The sequence below is a fragment of the Symsagittifera roscoffensis genome, chromosome 5 (assembly GCF_963678635.1).
Source record: "Symsagittifera roscoffensis chromosome 5, txSymRosc1.1, whole genome shotgun sequence".
NCBI lineage: Eukaryota > Metazoa > Xenacoelomorpha > Acoela > Convolutidae > Symsagittifera > Symsagittifera roscoffensis.
The window spans coordinates 5,105,247-5,120,903 of NC_087066.1; positions in this window are offsets into that span (position 1 = coordinate 5,105,247).

The following is a 15,657-nucleotide window of genomic DNA, read 5'->3' on the forward strand; positions in this document are numbered from 1 at the left end:
CCAATTCGAAATGTAGCTACATTTTTTGGCAAAATTCTAGAGGAAAAAGTCACAAAAAATCTTAGAAGATATATACAAGTTCTAAATTTATGATGCAAGATGCGAACCGGATCTTAAAAAAAGCACATCCTTGTCAACTAGGGTTATTAACAAAGGAGAGAAGTTGAATATCTGTTTTCAACAATTATCTTCTCTTCTTTCTGCTAAGTGTCTCAGCTAGCAATTTTTTGATATCAACCATGACTTTGTTCAAATACAGTTTTCAGGAATTGAGTATGCGGTTCGAACCCTCTACAGTTTGAAACAGCTCGAGAACTTTCGAGCGTCAGGTGAGTCACTTTTGGTTGATTAAGTTTTTTCATGACGCGTTTATGAATCATGACTCTCCGGATATCAACCACGATCACCCACTTTGCTAATCAGCCGTTCAGAGTTTTTAATGATTGCAGATGTTTTTAATGTTTTGTTTTGCTTTCAGGTTTTTGGTTTATGTTGTTGTATATTCAGATTTTCTCTTACTAGTTCTTTGCTAGTTAGTTGAAAGGTTTTTGTCTTTGTACCTAAATACCTCTGAACTTTTCTCTTGCGCCCTGTTGAACAGAGCCCGAGAACATTTTTGCTACTTCAAGCAGTTGTCCTGGAATTTGCCAATTTAAATGTTCGACAAAAAATTGGCAGTCTACGCCTGGTTTTTAGCAAAATTCTTTGAAAACCACATTACGAGGCCACTCTGTGTAGGTCTTTGGAATCTTGAGTCAAGTTTTTGAACACGTTAAAAATTTGTCAGAACGAAGAAAACGAAATGACAAAGAAAGCACGAAAAGAGCGTCCTTGTTGCTGATTCCGCTTGCCATTCGCAAAATACACAGTTTGACCTCGTAATGCAGTCTTGAGCTCTTAAACAGACCCAAAACATTCCAAATAACACCTTGTGACTTTGACCTGGTTTCCCTCGGCAGGTAGCCCAGGAATTGAGCAATGAACAAAAAGTATCAAGGGACAAAAACCACAAGGATTTCAAACGCAGGGTATCGAGAACCTTACTTTCTGATCACAAGAACAGATGAAAAAGTTGATTTAAACTTTTTCTGTTTAAATATATGCCAAAAACTCTAACGAATAAAACAAAACCAAACAAAAAAAAGTTAAAATCAAACTTCTGAATTTGATACTACTCTCGATCCCAAAGTCATATTTTTGAACTGATTTATGTTAGATATTCTCTTGGTTAAGTAAGTTTACCAGTTAAAAGTTTTTTTCAGGTAGTCATCAGACTCTTTTTCACGTCGAATAATGACGTTTTTCATGTCCAATTCCAAGTAGTTTTTTTAAGCCAACTTTTAAGCCAAATTATCGGTTTGTTTTTGCTCAAATTAACATGAAAATAAGTTATGTCAGGTCTATCAGGATACTGAGTTGGGACTGATGGTCTAACTCATAGAGTAATTTCAGATATAGGACAACCGTCTGCTCGTCACGCTATCTTATTTTCGGCCGGATAGATTCGTGCAACATCTTAGTCTATTACCGATCTTAATCTTACTCTTATATCTCTTAGTCTCAATAGATCTAGAAAATACTGGTTTGTTACGAGTTGGTCTTTTGGAAAAGGCAATTAAGCTGTACGTTAAATTCAGAATGCTCTGGTGCTGATTGTTTCACAAGCAGCCAAAATAAATAAGTACAAACTTGAGGATCGTAGTTTTTAATACAGTTCGGGTTGGGGTGTTCGATTTTTTATTTCGACTTTCTCGAATAAAAATTGGTAGGATTTGATCGTATCGACGCAAATTTGGCATGTCTTGAAGTTAAGGATGTATATATTTAAGTATCTTTATATGTTTCAACTGTGTCTCACTAAGAACTTCACAATCAAAAAATGTGAAAAAAAGAGGACTGAATTTATCTATATGGCGCTGAAGCCTAATGCAATTTACTTATGCCGCGCTGAAAACTGTTACCAGATGAAAATAGGCAAGCCAGTTAATCATAGCAATTTCTCATACGACTGAAAACTTAACATTTTTTTTTATTGGCTGATGGGGGACAGATACATTCACTTTAAAAAACTGTCCGCGCATATCAATATATTTATTCTCGTGATGCGAAAAAACGTACCAGATGACAACCTGTTTCAGGCGACAATTCGTAACGGTAACACTGATTCACGCGCATTATTTCTCTTGTGGTGGATGTGAGTACTGTGGAGTGAAACGGAGCAAATGAAATTTACTCCTCAAGGCCTTTTTATGATTTGTTGCCTGTTACGAATGGTTGCCTGTTACGATTTGTCGCCCAACCCTTTATTTTGCGTTGTCAGCTCTTGGTTGTTGTCATTTTGCATCGTCGGCTCTTCATTTTGATTGAGCAGAATTATGCCCGGTGCCACCTCCAATTTTCGTTGGGATTCGAGTGTTTCAGGCACGCTAAGCAGTATTGTGAGGCCATTGTCGCAATTGCCATCAAAAGAAGGATTATCACTCCGTTTTTTACCCGTTCTCTATTTGCTCATAAGATCTTTCGTTTTTCTGTTGTGGTTATTGTTTGACCTACCGGGGCTGAGGTGCTTGCTTCATGATTCAAGTGAAACGGTCGAACGATGTCCGTTTGCCGAGAGTTGCTCGATTTTATTCGAAGTTGTTCGTCTTTGTTTGACTTTGTTTGACTTCGTTTGACTATACAGGACGTTGTTCTATTTTGTTCGATTTGTTTGACTTTATCAGACATTGTTCCACTTTATCGGACATTTTTCGACTTCGAACGACCATGTTCGACTCCATCGGGAATTCTTCGAATTTAGTCTATATTGTTCGAATCTACCACACCTCTTTAGTCTTTCTACCAAATCGTTCGTCCTTACTTGTTGTTTTTTTCGAAGTTACCTTCTTTGTTCGGTAATTGATAATTTTGGTTCAAAAAAGTCGAATGTCCTTTGTCGACTGCTCTTTGTCGACTGCTTGACTGCTTTTTAACTGGATTCAAATAACTTTTGGCTATCAAAAAATAAGCCAGGATTATTTTATAAACCCTAATTGTTTCACAAGCAGCCAAAATAAATAAGTACAAACTGGAGGATCGTAGTTTTTCATACAGTTCGGGTTGGGGTGCTCAATTTTTATTTCGACTATCTCGAATAAAAATTGGTAGGATTGATCGTATCGACGCAAATTTGGCATATCTTGAAGTTAAGGATGTATATATTTAAGTATCTTTATATGTTTCAACTGTGTCTCACTAAAAAATTCACAATCAATAAAAATGAAAAAAAAAAAGAGAATTGAATTTATGTATATGGCGCTGAAGCCTAATGCAATTTACTTATCCCGCGCTGAAAACTGTTACCAGCTGAAATCAGGCAAGCCAGTTAATCACAACAATTTCTCATACTACTGAATATTTAACTCTTTTTTTTATTGGCTGATGGGGGACAGATACAATCAGTTTAAAAAACTAGTTTTTCAATATTTTCTCTGCTAAAAATATTTGAGGACAATTACATGGCAGTCAAAACATTCAATCTTTTACCTGTTAAACGAGAAGGCATCTTTTGCAGTAAATAATGGAACATTTGTGGTCTTGTGGGTTTTTTCTATCGACGTTCGACTTGTTCATGGAACATTTTGCGTAAATTTTGAAATGTCGCCTGAAAAACTTGGATAACCATAGATCCAATTTCAAAGCAACTTTCACCTGCGATTATTTGTTTTTTTTTCCGAAATTGGAAGAAAGTGACGGAATATTTGTGCTCTGGATGGTTTTTTTTCTCGAAACTGTTTCAGTTTCTTAACTAGCAGTTTTTGCCGAATTTGTTTTTATGTAATCTGAAAAGTTCTGTTGTCTTCAGTTCAATTTTTGAAGGAATTTTTGCCTCCTTCTGTGTCTTGAGCTTTGTCACCTGGGGCCCAACTCTAAAAAAGTTTTTCATCTCCCTTTTTATTTTTGTAAATTTTTAGGGTTTCAAGTATTGCCAATATGGCTAATTTGGGATAACAAACCCGCATTCGGTTTTTTTGTGCTATCAAGGCGCAAGCTGAGATCTTATCCCTGCTAGAAACCGCTCCTTTTTGACTTAAATCCAGCTATTTGGTCCAATGATTGTTTCGCTATCTGCGAATTATATCAATTCGTGCTTTACATAACCTGTGGGGCGATGTTTTTGAAAAAAAAATCCAAAAACCTCCAAAAACACTATTTCAAAAACTTCAACGTAGTGTTATAAAGGTTTGATTTGAGGACCACTCTGACCACGATATTTCAAAATGGCTCTTAATAGTGACTCGAACAGACCAAATTAAGCGCCGCAGTTCTAACTCGAGCATGAAGTAATTGTATGTTTGCGTTCTATACTTTAACTCAAAATTTTCTCTCGCCCATGACTAATAGAATTGAACGACCCAACCCTTTTTTCCACAAACATTTTCCACAAAAATGTCTCGCTACAATTCTAATTTGAATATGGTGTAATTGTATGTTTCCCTTCTATACTTTAAAATATTTATTCTTTCATTCTTGACTAATAGAACTGAACGATACAAGCCATTTTCCACAAAAACTTCAGTGACATTGAACAACACCCACCTTTTTGAAAACTTTCGTGGTCACTTTTTTTCTTTCAAAATTTCAGCAAGTTTTGCTTAATTTATGTCTCTGATTACATTCATACTAATTGAAGGATTTTCAAAAATGTCTGGGCATATCAATATCTTTATATTTGTCAGACGAAAAAACGTAACAGGTGACAATTCGTATCAGGTGACAATTCATTACAGTAGCTTGAGCGCGGAACACTGATTCACGGGCATCATTTCCCTTCTGGTGGATGTGAGCACTGCGGAGCGAAACGGAGCAAACGCAATTTACTCCTCAAGGCCTTTCCATGAGTTGTTGCCTGTTATGAATTGTCACCTGTTACGATTTGTCGCCCAACCCTTTCTTTTGCGCTGTCAGCTCTTGAATGTTGTCATTTTGCATCGACGGCCCTTCATTTTGATTGAGCAGACTTATGTCCGGTGCCACCCCCATTTGTGTTGTGATTTGAGTGTTTCCGGTACGCTAAGCTCGCTAAGCAAGTATTGTATGTCATTATCGCGAAAGGCATCAAAAGATGGATTATCACTCCATTTTTTACCCGTTCTATATTTGCTCATAAGATCTTTCGTTTTTCTGTTGTCGTTTTTGTTTGACCTACTTGGGCTGAGGTGCTCGCTTCATGATTCAAATGAAACGGTCTAACGATGTCCGTTTGCCGCGAGTTGTTAGATTTTGTTCGAATTTGATTGACCTTGTTTGACTTTGTTCGACTATACTGGACGTTGCTCTACTTTGTTCGATTTCTTTGAATTTAGCGGACATTGTTCCATATAACGGACATTTTTTGACTTTGTCGATTTTATCGGGAATTCTTTGACTTTAGTCTAATTTGTTCAACTTGTCAGTCTTTGTTCGAAATCGTTTGTCTTTTCCGGACCTTGTTAGACTTTTTTCGAAGTTACCTTAGTTTGTTCGGTAATTGATACAGTTTGTTCAAAAAAAGTCGCCTGTACTTTGACGACTGCTCTTTGTCGATTGCTCGACTACTCTTCAACTGGATTCCAATAACTTTTGGCTACAAAAAAAATTGTTTCGTTTTAAATCCTAAATTGTTTCACAAGCAGCCAAAAACATAGTAGTACAAACTTGAGGATTGTAGTTTTTCATACAATTCGGATCGGGGTGCTCGATTTATATTTCGTTATTCTCGAATAAAAATTGGTAGGATTTGATCGTCTCGAAGGCAATTCGGCATGTCTTGAATTTAAGGATGTACATATTTAAGTATCTTCATGTGTTTCATCTATGTTTCACCAAGAACTTCACAATAAAAAAATGAGAGAAAGAGGGTTGACTTTATCTATATGACGCTGAAGCCTAAGGGAATTTTTATGCTGCGCAGAAAATTGTTAGAAGCTGAAATCAGGCAATCCAGTTGATCATAACAATTTCCCATACGACTGAATAATTTAAATTTATTTTTTATTGGCTGTTGGGGGACAGATAGAATCAGTTTAAAAAATAGTTTTTCAATATTGTCTCTGTCAAAAAAATTTGAGGACAATTACATGGCAGTCAAAACATTCAATCTTTTCCCTCTTAAACGATAAGGTAAATTTGTTCCAATTTTTGAAGTAAATGATGTTTGACTTTTTCATTGCCCATTTTCGCGGAATTTTTGAAATGTCTGCTGAAAAATTATGATAAGCACAGATCCAATTTCAAAACAAATTTCCCTGCGATTATTTGTTTTTGTTGTTCCGAATTTGGAAGGAAATGACGGAATATTTGTGCTCTGGATGTTTTTTTTTGTCGAGACAGTTTTCATTTTTTAACTAGCAGTTTTTGACGAGTTTTTTTTGTGTCATCTGAAAAGTTTTGTTTTCTTCAGTTCAATTTTTAAAGGAAATCTACCTCCTTCTGTGTCATGAGCTTTGTCGTCTGGGGTCCAACTCTAACCGTCCTAATTGACCTAAATCCAGCTACTTGGTCCAATGATTGTTTCGTTACCTGCGAATTATATCACTTCGAACTTTACGTAACCTGTGGGGCGATGGTTTTTGAAAAAAAAAATCTAAAAACTTCCAAAAACGCTATTTCATAAACTTCCAATAAAAATTTTCAAAAACCTATTCCGAAAAATTTAAACTTGTTGTTATAAAGGTTTGAATTAAGGACCACTCTGACCACGAATTTTCAAAAAGGTATAGTTAACGCGCGATATATTTCGTCCTGTTAAAGTGTGAGCGGCAAATTCTACGCAATTTCTAGGATTTTTCTTTTGACTCCCTGCAAACCCTGCCAACACCTTAATTGGCAGTTTTTTCAAAATTTGCCGGCGGTGTAGAATATTTCGTCAAGTTTGGCTTTTAATAGTGATATGGGAGAGCTCAGAAAATCAATTTGGTGGCCTCAAAAAAAAGTCGACACTATTTTCGTGTTAACCCATCACCCCATTGAGAGCATCCCAGATCCTCCCCTGTATTAAATAATCTATTTAAAGAAAGTTTTCAGCACCGCTGGCAAATTAAAAAAAAGGCCGAAAAGACCGTTGTTGAGCGTTTTTTGGAAAACCTGGACAAAAATGTGTTTTTCGGCGCGCGCTTCTCCTCAAAATTGTTTTGTGAACAAAAAGCGGGTTTCGCAAAAAGACCGCTCTCTTTTATTTTTCTTTGATCATGAGTTTCCATTGTTTGTGACAACAAAAACTCAACATGTTTACAGACTTCGCTCTGAATTCCAGTGACATGAACGCACCAAAGTAAGCGCCGATCCAGTGCTCAGTTTGGCCACGTAATATCGGCCGAAAAGAACAAGTCGCGGATCCCTCCGGGTGGTGAGTATGTCGAATCACTGAGGGGAAGAGATAGTGGTCCGCTTCAGCCCTCTCCTTTGAATCAACTCCTGGATTAAAAAAATGAACAATTTATAGCCAAATCTTCAAATACGACTCCAAAAATGAAATTCAACAGTGATTTATTCATGCAACTAAATGGAGCAAACTAAATAGTTAATGACAAATTTGAAAGCACCTAAAGTATATTGTGGGGATCATCACCAACCCCTTTTAAGCAAACCAGTTTATCGCAGAATAACAGTCTGCACCCCAAAGGAAATACAAAATTAAAATCATACAGATTTGCCCATGAGTATCGTTAATACACAGAGGCGTCATATTTACGGGCAATTGACTTTTGAAGACATCCCAAGTTTGTTTGCTCTTAATTTGAATTGGAAAGTTATTCGTTAAAATTACAACCATCACTGGTTGAGGTAAAACCAATATTTAAAAACTTGAACGATAAAAAAACTTTAAAAAGGCAAAAATGAACGATTGATCGCGAAAAAACTGAGACTGCAAACAAGTAAAAGCAGACATTTGCATGAACTGGCGACTGTTTTCGCGATTACTCGGTTTTTTTAATAGCTCATATCAAAAGCAATCAAAAATTTTGGTGAATCAGCGGTTTGTGATGGAAAGGTGACGTATTGAATATTCTAAGTAGTTGCCATTCCACTGTGGTCATACATGTTGAGTGGGATGTAGCTCATCCGGAAACCCTGATTCATTTTCGGATCTTTTATCGAAAAGGGATTAATATGTAGGACCGCTGGGGTTCCAGAATAGGGACTTGTTGAATGTGACCATTCCAACCACGAGTGTCGAAAATCAACCCGGATGCGAACATGAACGGAGTGTCAAACAGGTAGATGTCGTGCTTCCCCGGAATGTGATGTAGTAGTCTCTGCATTTTCGTCTCTTACCGAAAACTATAACACATCTTCGTTTTTGAAACTGAAACTATCAAGTTGATGACTTTTTGGTAGTCTCTCATCGCAAAATAAATTAATAACGTACAGTTTAATGCAATGTATATTTGTCTGAATAGTTTTCATGCCCCCAACTGCGAAATTTTACTGGGTTACTCCGGTTCAATAACTCTATTTATGATAAAACGTGGCATACCGACGAATTAAATTATTCCCAGCATAATTCTTTTTGGAAAGAAAAGTCAAAATAGCCGTTTGTTTTTTTTTAAATAGGATTTTTAAAAGATTAAAAAAACAGCTCGGCTCATTTCAAATTCCCTCCATGTGACAAACTTTCCAGTTTTTTGTCAAGGCATGAAAACCAATTGCGTTAGCAATGGCCAATTTTTGTCTTCTTGCAAAAATTCACTTCAATATGACAACTTAAGATAGTTTTTGAAAATGAATTTCAGTTGTGGCGAACAAAAATTGTCAGAGCATTTATTTCAATCAAGCAATTTTTCAAAACCATCAAGTAACTTTTTTTTAAAAAGAATACCAAAAGGAAGGTAGAAAATAATCTGAATTGATGACTGTTTTCTGCCCTCCATTTGGTGTTTTTTTGAAAAAAAATTAACTGATGATTGTGAAATTTTGCATGATTAAAATAACTACTCTGAAAACAATTCCTCGCCACAGTTGAATTTCATTTGCAAAAAATGTTTGAGGTTTCCTTTTGAATAGATATGATGCAACAAGAAACAAAATTAGCCATTCCTAACCCACTTTACCAGTAAATCAATCACGCATTTAGCCACAACAGTGCCAAAAAATTGGAAAGCTTGTCACATGAAGGGAAATGGAAAAAACCTGAGCAGTATATTTAATGTTTTTAAATTCTTTTTATTAAACAAACGGCTAATTTGCTTTTTTTTAAAAGAAAAACTATGCTGGGAATTATCTAATTTGTCGGTACGTCAAGTCTTATATAAATCGGAGTTAATAACTGTTATGAGTAATTAGTTACCGTTAAAAAAAAGAAGCTACCTGATTTTATTTTTTGCTATGATTTGGAGGTACTTTTATTTTGAAAACTGATTGACAGTTTAACTTTGACAGCTGAATTGGACAGTTTAGCAGTAAGAAAACCTTTCGTATCAAAAATTGAAGTGTTCAAGAGTGCTTGAATTTAACAGCTCTGGCATTGTCATACTGTTTGGTATGATTAGCGATGATACCAAATCCGGAAGGAATTGTAAAGTTGAATCATTAATTTGAAAATTAAAAAAGAGGTAAAATTTATAAACCCTTTATTCAACGTCAGCCAACTAGCAACGTTATAATATCATTTAGCGTACAAGATCAACCGATCAACCTTAACCACTCAACGCAGTGAGGTTATATGAAAATAGCGTTTGCCAATCCGTGCCGAATAAAACTTTCCCTGAAAAAAAAATTACTTAAATCCCCGTAGGACTAGAGTTTATAGAACCCCTGCGGGATTTTTTTGACTTTTTTCTATGATGTCAAGTCTTAATTTTTTGTGCTTGGATCTCCTTTATTGTCTTCTTTCTCGTATTGAATCTCGTGTTCTTCCGAGATATCTTCTTCTTCCTTTTTTTCTTTGATCTTGAATATTTTGATTCATTTTGTTTGTAACGAATAATACCTAATTTTAGTTTTTTCTGTGTCTTTTCTTGAGCTTCCCATAGGTGAGACCAAGTCGATGGTATCGACTGGTTTTCCAATGATTTTTGCTTTACTGTCTCAAGGAATTTGACGCACGCCTTATAGTTTGGGGATTTTTTTGTGAATTCCCATTTCTGAAATTAGACTTTTAAAGATGGGCTGTTTCTCTGGAGTCGCATCCATTGTTGACTCAATTGAAAATTGTTTAACTGGCGATTTCGTTTTGTGGGTCCTCGGTTGTATATATCGGAATCGAGTTCACAAGTGCCCCGGATAATATTGATTGTCTCTTTCGGGCTAGTTTTCGTTTTGAGTTTATAGTTTTCAATAGTTCTGGTATCTTGTTTTTTATTCGTTTTGGCGATGGGGTGCTTTTCTCTGAAGTTGAGGACAATCCTTGCTGGATGAGCCGACTTTTCGCTATCTGTTTGTTGTGTAGTAATTTTCGTTGGTTTTTCTGTTTTTGTTGAGTATACTTTTGTTTCTAGTTTCTGATAGGTTTTTTAGGCAACCCTGGTGTCTCCTCGTTGAACAGTGGGTGTTGTTGCGCGTTTAGGTCTTAATTAACTAAAAAGCGCAAACAAGGTCCTGTTCTGCGGGCGGATTTATATGCAAAATTGTAACTTAAGTGTGACTGCCTGCAAGGCCCGTGTATCATCGGCTTACGGACGAAAGCAAAACCACTGTTTCTCCACAACCACAGTTGTTTTCCTTGTGTTTGTAGTAATGCTGTGTATGGTCTGTGACTTAAATTTTTCCGTCTACTGTTTTGTACTTCTGCTCAAATAATTTTAGATCTTCAATTTTTGTTGCTATTTTTATTGTTTTCCGTGCTACATGTTCTCATAGTTTTTTGACATTTTCTTCTACCTGTCCTTAAATTCTCTTGTTTCATAGGTTCAAGTTTTTTTCTCAATATCTATTGTCAGTCTAGTTTTCACATTTGTGTTTTGGGGTTGCTGTTTTGATAGGTTTGTAGGTGTAGCAGGTGTACAATACGGTATCCTCTCCGGTTGACGTTTGATAGTCACTTCGTCTTCTGACCAAGTCTGGAGGTCATGCATTTAGTTTATGCAAGGGGGGAGCATCCAATTTTTAAGATCTAAACATCGGTGATCATTTTTTTGCTATGTTACAATGTGGTGCGTTTGGTTTTCTTCCCATGTGGGCCTCAAAGTTTTTTTTTATAATTTCTGCGGCATCAGAGACTAATTAAAACGGTGTGCTGATTTTGTCTATTCGCTTGACCCCTTATCTACAATTGAAGGTTTGTGTCAACTTTTCTACTAACTTTTATGATCTATGGTCGTCAACAGGTGCAAAAAATAGCTTTATGTGGTTTGTTTTGCAAAAAAAAATGTTAGCTCGAAATGTTTGTACTTGGTCGCATCTTATTTTGCGTGGTACCCCGTAGTTTGAAATGTAGCGCTCTCTAAATTTTATCGCGATGTCTGTTGTTGTATTAGATATTACCGTAGTTGTAGGAAATTTTGACCATTTGTCAAAAGCAACAAGAATGTACGAATGGACTATTTAGTTTGTCTGGGAGGAATCACGCAAAATCTAGTTGTACCTCTTCATTAGGTTCAACGACTGGTTTCATTTGGAATGAGTGTTGTTTTACTATAACCAATTTTTGGTTTTTAGGCTAAAAAAGATAATTTTACAAAAACCTGCGCATTCACCTTGAATTGTCGCAAAACTGAATTTGCATTTCTTTTTTTCTATCTGGAAAATTACATCATACTCTTTGTGAAAGATTTGCAATTAAAAGCTATAAAAACACAAATGTGTCAAACGTTTTCAGTCAAATTCTTTGTTGGCTGTTTAAAAACTTTTTACAAAAATTCTCGACACCGATTAAGATAGTTTTTTGTTTTGATTTTTGCAATAGTAATATTTTGGTTGAGTTTTTTTCTCTGGTGTTTTTTCTTGTACTTTTCTGTGTCAAAGTTTTTTACTTGTCCCCAGAGTGACCATACTTGAAAAAAAAACGCACAATTATTTTCAAATTTATACGGAATGTTATAGCGTGTGTTTACACCTCTAAATCAAAAAAGTTGGCGTCGAACGCTTATTCAGAAAGCGTACTATGGTTGTCCATAATTGGCAAAGTTAAATGGATTTCAATTTAGGACTAATCTTTGGAACTAAAAATCTTCGGCTGACCTGTTCATCTTGGCATTATTATCCAGTATCCAACCTCTGAATGTCAAAATATCATATCTGAGCGCAAAAACAATATGGTCACAAAACAATTCTCAACAGAAAGTTGATGACCATTACATAGACTTCCCGCTATTTTTTAGCTCGTTTTCGGGTCAGTTTTTCAATGAGTCATTACTTTGTCTTTTTGAGTGTCAGTGCTGGTCGAGTTATGGTTTTAATTGCGTGTAAAAGAGTATGTTCTCAGTGAAAGAAATATGCAAATGTGAGCTATATAGAGCATTGGTTGAAATTTTACACAGGATTTGGAAAATTTGTTTTCGTTTAGATGCAAAATTGGATTCAGAGAGTGAAAAAGCAAAGCTAAGAGAAAAAAATGGGATCTACAAAACGATATCCTCTAAGATCGATTTATAGGACGGGAGGGTGGAAATACGCATTTTTCCCAAGATAACTAGAGGAGAAAATTGTATCACCTTACTAACTAGATTAAATTATCGAAACATAAATGCGCGAAAAATACATGTTTGGGGAGGGCTTACACAATGATTAAACTAGAGCTAACTTCTCTTTTTATAACTTTAAATATCAGAAACATGCTAACATTCGATATGAAAACAAATCAGTGTGGTTTTATTTTGCACACCGCAGTTTCATGGATAACAACCATTTATATTGCCAACTTTATAGTCAGTATTCATAAAGTTGCAAAAATAATCAATTCTAATCCAATAAATTTTTCATATCGAAATAGTTCAGTATAATTACATATAAAGGATTTTTGAGAGGTTTTTGAAGTGTTTTGCATTTTTTTAAATCCATTTCCTGTTTAGTGCAGTTGTGAGTTTATGCCTGAAGTAACTCATAGAGTAATTTCGGATAAGGTACACCGTCTGTTCGTCAAGCTATCTTGTTTTCGGCCGGATAACTTCTTAGTCTATAACCAGTCCTAATCTTGCTCTTATATCTCCTTGTATCGATAGATCTAGCGTATACTGGTCTTTGCAAAGCGAAGTATCAAGAACAACTATAAGGAAGAGCAGCTGCTGGCTAAAATTGGATATAAATTTTTTTACCTTCAAAAGTTTTAATTACATTTCATTCCAAGCAATGTTTCCATTAGTTGAGTTATCAGAATCAGTAGACTCGAGCTGATAAAACTCGCTACCTGGTTCATATTTTCGGCTCCATTCATATTGTAAACATCAAGTTCCAAGGCGCTGTACTTCAGTTTTATTGGAGACATCTTCATATCTATATTCTGAATGATGGCTTCACATGAGAATAAGTTACAACAGCTAACAGATATCCTAAAAGAAACACCCATGCAATTTAACTGATGTCTATTGAGCGCTTCAAGAATTCTTTGCTTTACGCAATCATGCCTCGGTCTCCGATATGATGAACGCGATACACGGATACACGTGATCGAAGTTCTGAGAAGCGCAAATTCAATACGACATCGAATCCACCAAAACACTTGCCATACGAAGTAGTTTCTATTTTCCCACTGATCATCGAAGCAAGTCTTTTGTAAAACGTGGTAGCAAGTTTACCCATGCCTCACGTGCAGGAAAAAACAAGAGGTGTGAAACAATAACTATGTTCAATTTCTATGATACGTTGCTCATAGCATCTCTTTTTTTCACTTCGTACTTCCTGTAAACACTTGGCAGAGTACCACAGTTTGGTTTTGCGCAAGGATTGAAAACTCTAGCATCAACGAATGCCTTGTCAAATCTGCGTCCCCAGACTAAATTAGCTGAAAAACCAAACCGCCCTTCACTGCCACTAATTGATTTTCTCAAAGCCAAAAGCTCGCCAGATAAACACTCTAAATTTGGTTCCATTTCAATATTTGAGCAAACTTCACTCAAAGTTTCTGCTGTTATGTCTCTCACCTCATTGTGCCGAATAGCTGGGTAGCTTCCAGTAGGACAAGACCAGCAATGCTCAACCGAGAACGTTTCACCACAAACACAATGAAAAGGGACATTTTTCAACTGCCAACTAAATCACAAGCACAATGCATCCCTAAACGCTGCTTTACTCAGGCAAAATCATGTTCTTCTAACGGCAACGTTGTGAGTCAGTTTGAAGCGCCTCTTTTGTTAGCCAGTTCAAATGCTCTCGAGTATGGGGTACTGAGAAATGATTGCAGCACATCATCTTTCTTTCTTGCGGTTCGCCGTTCGTTTTCCTTCTGTATTTCAGTAGATGCTGGTTTCTGCCTACTTGCAACTCCGTTTGAATCAGTATCGCTTGACAAAGGTTTCTCAACAAGAGGTTCACAAATCCTCTTTGAATTTCTGAGCTGCGTCTGTTTCGGGATTGATGATGTTCAAACCACCCAGTCTTGCCGGAAGCTCTAGCACAGTTCTTTCAATGTCTCCTGGCTGGTGATACCTTGCCAGTCAGCTTCGTGAAAAACTGCGTTCTGATTTAGCTTTTGCTTTTTGTGAGAATATCTTCAATTTAATCTTGGCTACAATCGATCAGTTTCATCATGAAATTTCCCTTTGGAACGAAACTATGCGTAAACGCTGCTAAAGCACAATATGGCTGTATCTCAGCGATGTGAGATAAGCTCTCAAACTCACTTATCCATCCACCTGACGTTTTGAGAAGATGTTGTTCAACGCATTTTTGGCTGCCAATTGGACATCTCTCATATATGTGTCCCTCTGATAACATTGTTAAACCACTTACAGAGAAAATACACTCTGCAAAGTCCAAGTGTTCATGTTTAACAATAAGCTTGGAAGCATTCGGGAAAAATCCATACTCCGGTTCGAGTTCTTAAAACGCTTCCAATCATGTCCCACTATTGGATATAGATACTAGTTTCACTTTTCACCCTGTAAAATCGATTATAAAAGTCTTAATTCGTAATTGAATTGTGTATTTTAAATTGTGTTATTAAATTTCGTAATTGATTTTCGTAAATATATTGTGTTCAATTTTGAATTGAAAAGTTTTTGTAATTAATTTATGTATATCTTCAACTTGCAAACTATAAATTTCAATGTCTACCGTAGTCTCTATTCAATTCAACATAGTAACGATTCGACAAGAAGAGACAGGAAAAACGATTGCAAAGGAACAAAACAAGACTGTTGGTATCAAATGATGTAATAAGCTAGCTGGTTTTTGAGCCGTAACCAAATACCGCTGGATGTCCAATAAATTAAAATTTATCGCTCATTACTTGTCCCAAATTCGTCAATTTTGCTAGTTTTAAGCCCCTTAACCTACCAAAAATTCGAAAACAAAACATCGTTTTATGTCTTAACGCAAAAAATCAGACTCCAAAACCTTTTGCTTGGCAAAGAACAAAGTTTTTTTGAAATTATGCTACCTGAAAAAATTGAAGTTTTGTCAAAAGAAAAAGTCATACCGAGCACAAAGACTTTTTACATTTTTCGACAGTCGAAACAATAAGGACCCGGGTTGACCAAAACTTCTTATCATTCAATTTTCATATATGAAAAACTTCTTTGCATAAAACTTCTTCAGTGGGAG